This window comes from Euphorbia lathyris, chromosome 2 (assembly GCF_963576675.1).
Source record: "Euphorbia lathyris chromosome 2, ddEupLath1.1, whole genome shotgun sequence".
NCBI lineage: Eukaryota > Viridiplantae > Streptophyta > Magnoliopsida > Malpighiales > Euphorbiaceae > Euphorbia > Euphorbia lathyris.
The window spans coordinates 48,651,830-48,658,570 of record NC_088911.1 but is presented as its reverse complement, the minus strand read 5'-3'; the positions used below and the strand labels follow the sequence as shown (position 1 = coordinate 48,658,570).

The 6,741-nt window shown below is 42.9% G+C and overlaps 1 non-coding gene across 1 annotated transcript; it reads left to right on the top strand.

The window, feature by feature from the left end:
* The first annotated feature begins 728 nt into the window (after window positions 1–728).
* Window positions 729–835, top strand: LOC136221035 (small nucleolar RNA R71). The gene has a single exon (XR_010684827.1). It is a non-coding gene; the product is annotated as a small nucleolar RNA R71 (small nucleolar RNA).
* The last annotated feature ends 5,906 nt before the right edge of the window (window positions 836–6,741 follow it).

The window sequence follows — 6,741 nt, the reverse complement described above, 5'->3', positions numbered from 1 at the left end:
TATGGCTTGGAAGACTTCCCTCTTTACGGGATGGAATTGATTTAGCGAGTTGTCCAATTTGAATCTCCAAATTATGGATGCTAGATGATTGGTTTTTAATAAGCTGATCGAATTTATTCTCGATCCGTTTAAAACCATCGTCGTGATTACATATTTTTCCGCTCATCGCATCAATGAATTTGTCGATTTTAGAAGATAAAGTGCTAATCGAATCTCTTGATTGATTTTGATAATTAGTAGTACGATTTTGATTAACATTATTATTGTCTCTCCAGTTAAAGTTAGGATGATTTCTCCATCCAGGATTATATGTGTTGGAATAAGGGTTATTATTTTGGTTTTGCCCTTGGACAAAATTTACCTGTTAAATTTCACTCATACCTTCGTAATCCACATCTGTTTGGATTGGTTGACCATTAGGATTACACGGTGCCATAAACCTATCAATTTTGTGCGACAAGGCAGAAAATTGGGCTTGCAACATCGCTACTGGATCAAGATTCATTATACCTTTAACTGATGAAGTAGTTGAGGATGATGGTTTTGCTGATGGTACGTGTCCACGTTCCGCGGGCCACATACTGCTGTTGATTGCCATCTCCTCCAAAAGTTCTCTTGCTTGGGCAGATGTTTTCTTCATGAATAACCCTCCAGACATAGCGTCCAATGAACCTCTAGTTGTAGGATTTAGTCCATTATAAAATGTTTGCATTAAAAGTTCAGCGGGCAATTGGTGGTGTGGGCATAAACGTTGAAGTTCTTTAAAACGTTCCCAAGCCTCATAAAGAGTTTCACTATCATTTTGAGAAAAAGATGTTAACTCTTTAATGACTCTTGCGGTTTTTGCTAAAGGAAAATTTTTTGATAAAAATGCTTGAGCTAATTGCTCCCAAGTCTCAATTGATGCGGCTGGCATAGAAGTTAACCATTCTTTGGCTCGATCCTTCAAAGTAAAAGGAAAAAGGTGAAGTTTGATTGCTTCTGCAGTTACATCAGTAATTTTAAAAGTGTCACAAATTTCTAAGAAATTTGTCAAATGGGTATTAGGATTTTCGTTAGGTAACCCGTAAAACGTTACATTATTTTGCAACATATTAAGCAACGCAGGCTTAATTTCAAAATGATGTGTATTAATTTGGGGTCTAACTATACTGTTTGTTACACCGGCCACTCCTGGCCTGGCGTAATCCATAAGTGTGGCCATAACTTCTGGCTCGGTAATTCTAGTTTTTATTGGGGTTTTGTTTTTCTTTTTCTTTTCTTTCTTGTTCTTTTTAAGAGTTCTTTCAATTTCTGGGTCAATAGGATCTGGTGACGTGCCTGAACTTCGAGAACTGCGCATGAACTTGAAATTTCGCACGAACCGAAACTACCTAAAAAAACAGAGTTTGAAAAATAAATATGTTAGTAATTGAAAATAAATAAAATGTAAAAGTTTGAATAAGTATGAATAAACCTAGATTCGTAATAAAACACGAAAAATTTAAAATTTTGTCAAAAATTTTGGCGTTCCCCGGCAACGGCGCCAAAAACTTGTTGAGCGATTTCCGCAAGTGCACGGTATACGCTTGTAGTAATAAAAGATATCGATCCCACAGGGAACGTTTTTTCAACAAAACTTATTTTTGAATCAGTTAAATTTACTTTTAAGGTTTATAATATGGAAAATCGTTTAATCGGTTTTGGTTTTGAAATTGCTAGAATAAGAATTAGATTAGAGTATGAAGATGTTAGAAAATATTCTGATTTAAAAATGAATTTGCAAAACAGGAACGTTTTAGTACTTTAGAAAAGTAAACAAGTATATTTGTTTGCATTAAGCAAAGAAAACAACTTTAAACTTTGTACGAATTATAAAGATGAAATAAATGACGGAACCTCTAATTAATTGGCTTTGAACGCGACAAAACCCTTTCGGGATAGTTGCCTTTAATCAAATTAAAACTCTTTCGAGATAATAATTTGCGTAAGTGTTCAACAAAGTTTCCTTCTAAAGATTTTGGATTAAATACGTTTTAATGAAAACACCAGCAGTCACTTTAGTGGATTGGTTACCATAAGTGCTGCATAAAGATCTATCGAATAGAACGGACTTTATTAGATGAAATATAAATTGATACAAGTTTACAGAGAACATGGAGCATTGAATTCTTCGACGGCGTGCAAGTGAACGGGTTGTCAATCCTTTCCTTGGGTTTCGTTAGAGTTTGTCAGGCTCAGGGGCAAATCCTCTACTCAATCTTCTCGTTGAATCTTCGTAATAGAGACTGGGTCGGTCTACTACCAAAATGTAAACTAAACTGGAACAATGTCTAAACGTTAATGAATTTGTTATTATTTAGTAAACAATGTGTGTACATCATATTGCTTTTGAACAGAATCGAAATCTAACTTCTGAATCACTTGATTCGGAATTTCTGCATAAATTCTACACTAATCTCTTTCTTCTACACATATAATATTTTTTTCCAACTCTCCATCAACTCTTTATTTATAGATGTTGAAGAGTCTTGATTGAAGTGTCGTGTCCGTTGTGAAGGATCGTGTCCGCTGCGAAAGGACGTCTTTATCCACCCGAACGATCGCGTTTCGTCAAAAACGAAAGTGTGTAACTAGGCTTCTAAAATCTCCTGCTCGTACCGAGAATATTAAATTCTCTACCGAGAATGGGGGAGCAATAATTTGTACTTCGGACGAAGGGAATGAGGGGCTGAGGGACGCGTGTCGCGACCGTGAATATTGGGGGCCGCGGTCGCGGCACGGAGCGTTTTTCACTTCTTTGGCTCTCGTTCGTGTCCTCGACTTGGCGTTATTAATTTTCGTCGTCTTCGACTCCTTTTGTAGGGCTTTTCTTCTATTTTTGAGCTCTTTTTACTCCTATTTTGATTTTACCAAATATTTATGTACCTTGCAAGAAAGAAACATATTCGAGAGAAAAGCTTTCTAAACAGTTATAAATAGCATAAATTCGTAGCAATATTGATGTAATTATTGATGATATTTTAGGTATATTTTGGGCTTAACAGTCATCTCTCATCCGAGCGCCTGCGACCATATTTCTAAGCACACACGGTTATCGTCAGAAATAATTACCCTCTCAAGAAGGCAGTCCAGAGACCAGAGGTCTCCAATCGCATCACCAACTGGTCAATCCGACTATCTCAGTTTGACGTACGTTTTGAGCCTCGCACAACAATCAAGGCTCAAGTGTTGTCCGATTTCATCACCGAATTCACTGGGTCGTCGACCAATGACCCCACCCGGGCAGAAAATATCAATGGTAATCTATGGACCATAAGCGTGGATGGCTCTTGCGGCCCGGGCCGAGCAGGCGCAGGGATCACCATTCAGGGACCCAACAACCTCCGCTTACGTTACGCCATCCGACGGACAATCAAGCGGAGTATGAGGCTCTGATCGTGGCCCTCCGGCTAGCCAGAACGATGGTAACAGGGCACCTAACCATTTGTTTAGACTCCAAACTCGTCGTTAGCCACATCAGCGGCACTTACAGAGCAAAAGACCCGATGATGTGTCAATACTTGGAGCTCGCCAAGTCCCTGCTCGAGGACCTCAAAAGCAAGGGAGTCACTTTCACTCTTACGCTCGTACCGCGAGGAGAAAACAAAGAGGCATACGCCATTGCCGCTCTCGTAGCAGGTGAGCAGTCTAGTGACCCACAAACCCTTATTGAAACCGCTGAGGCTCCGGCCATCCAAGCATAGTGCTCCTTGCAGATCGACACGGCAGACGCAGTGGAAAACGGCTGGAGAAGTCTGATAATCAGGTACTTAGAAGACGGAACCCTACCAAAAGATAAGACGCAGGCATCTCTCGTGGTTCGGCGATCCTAGCGATACGCCATGCATGATGGCCTCCTTTAACGGAAATCATCCGGGAACCCTTGGTTACGTTGCATATCCGAGGAAGAAGGGGATCACTGTCTAAAGGAGATACACCAGGACGTGTGTAGCTCGCATCAGGGTGTGCGGTCGATTGCGAAGAAAGCCCGCCTACAGGGACTTTATTGGCAAACCATGGACTCCGACGCAATGCGGCTAGTTTGCAATTGCCAGACATGTCAAGCACACGCAAATACTCACCATGCACCGGCAGCTCCCCTCAAAAGCATCGTCACGCCTTGGCCTTTCGCCGTATGGGGCGTTGATCTGCTCGGCCCTTTTTCGATAGCTTTAGCACAGAAGCGTTTCGTAGTTGTAGCAGTCGATCACTTCACCAAATGGATCGAGGCAGAAGCCATCGCCAAAATAACCGTCGACAACGTCATCAGCTTTCTAAAACGAGCAATAATATACCAATTTGGAGTCCCTCATTCTTTCATCACAGATAACGGACGACAGTTTGACTGCAATCAATTTCACGAGTTCTGCGCGGAATGGGGTATCAAAGGTCGTTACACCTCGGTGGCGCATCCTCAAAGCAACGGACTCACTGAAGTAAGCAACCAAACAATCCTGTGAGGAATAAAATCACGCCTTTTTGACCAGGGACAAGCATGGCCTGACCATATCCCAGCGGTATTGTGGTCATACCGCACACTCCGGCACCGGACGCACTCCTTTCTTTCTAACCTATGGGGCAGAAGCTATGGCGCCAGCCGAGGTCATCCTTCGTTCTCCTCGACAGATCACTTTCGAGGAAGCTAATAACAACGCGGAACTCGCCGAAGCCAGCAAACGACTGGAGGAAGAGCACCTTAATTCCTTACTCCACATCACGGCCCATAAACAGAGCTTAGCTCGATACCACAATAGACGGGTCCGACCCCGCACATTCCAAGTAGGGGACCTGGTGCTCCGAGATGCAGCCGCCGCTCAATCCCCGCTCGCTAAGGGCACGCTCGGATAGACATGGGAAGGGCCATACAAGATCGATACGGTTCTCCACAATGGGGCCTACAGAATCGCCTCATTAGACGGAATGGTTTTCGATAATAGTTGGAACATCCAAACATTGAAAAAATACTATCAATAGCGCATGTAACTCATCAATGATAATCCAAGACGGATATTTTTTTTCTCCAAGCATTTCAACAAAGGCTTCTCGAACGCCTACTAACAATCGCGTAATCAACCCCATGTTATTACCGATTGAACAAGAGCTACCCGATAGGGTACTCGCTACAAACAAAGGCTTCTCGAACATCTTGAACGCCTACTAACAATCGCGTAATCAACCCCATGTTATTACCGATTGCTCAACATGAGCTACCCGATAGGGTACTCGCTACAAACAAAGGCTTTTCGAACATCTCGAACACCTACTAACAATCGCGTAATCAACCCCATGTTATTACCGATTGCTCAACATGAGCTACCCGATAGGGTCCTCGCTACAAACAAAGGCTTCTCGAACATCTCGAACGCCTACTAACAATCGCGTAATCAACCCCATGTTATTACCGATTGCTCAACACGAGCTACCCGATAAGGTCCTCGCACGCAACCTATGCTACTACGAGTTGGTTGGATATCAAGCTACATAAGCGCATCAGTATTATAACTACATATCAAGAAAATGAACTCCAAAGATCAACACAAACAGCATCACAAAAATCCATTAAACACAGATCCGCAACTCATACATCTATTACAATACAGATAAAAACCTAACAAGAATCCAACTCCCACTAAGGCAAGGCGTTGACGCAATCAGGGTTAGGGATAGCCTCATCATCCATCAAATCTTGGTGCACGGCTCGCCAGTCGGCACATTCATCGGTATTATGACCATTCTGTCTATGGTACAAATAGGCCTTGCCGACATGGGTCACACGATGACTCGGATTGGCCGGAACAGGACCAAGGCTACCTTGCCTAGCAAACTCAAGAAACACCACGCTCCGGGGCTTCAAAGGGTCGACAAACGTCGGACCATATGGACGCGTCGGAGAAGCATGACGTCCCACTCGTCGATACTCCATCTCATGAGGCAAATTCATCACTCTCTCCAGCTCATCGGCCAGAATCCTCTTAATCCATGACAGATGCGGATTCACTACAGGAACAACAGTCTCGTCAGGATGGAGATAGCCGATACCTTCGTGCGACCAAATTTTCTTCTCCGTCAAGGAGAATGCACTTACAGCCACTTCGTATGAATCTGTCACTGACCCAGTATAAGGCACATAATTCTCACTCTCCACAGTTCTCTTTTGGGAACTTGAACCTCGCCTCATCCACACCGAGGAGGCATATCGAACTTTTCGCTCGAGATCATGCTCGTCATTCGGCGGACAATACACATAAGGGTGTGGCATCACCGATATCGCTTTATGTACTTCAAGCACCTTAACAGGATCAACAATATCACGAAGAGACATAAGGGCAGCAGCACAGTTAACGAAATAACAAGGCACAAATTAGCAAAGGAAAAAAGGAGCACCCAGATTACCGCAAAATCGGCCCCCATTTATAGCAAATAGAGATTTGACATGAAAGACAATTCAAGAAAAGTAGGCATCCAATCAACAACAGAAGTGTAATGATAGAATTTCAAAAAGATCTTGCAAAAGATCCAGCAAGTACAAATACATCATTACAAAAGGAGCATAAAGGATAAGCTATTCTAGTCTATTTTTTCTTGAAGCGCCCGCAAAAAGCGACAACCTTAGCCTGGGCCTCCTTGTCGAAGACATCCGGCGAGAATACCACTTCAGGAGGAACCTCATACCCAGCACCATGCGCGGCAGCGATCACCGTCATCTGGTCCATCTTTACA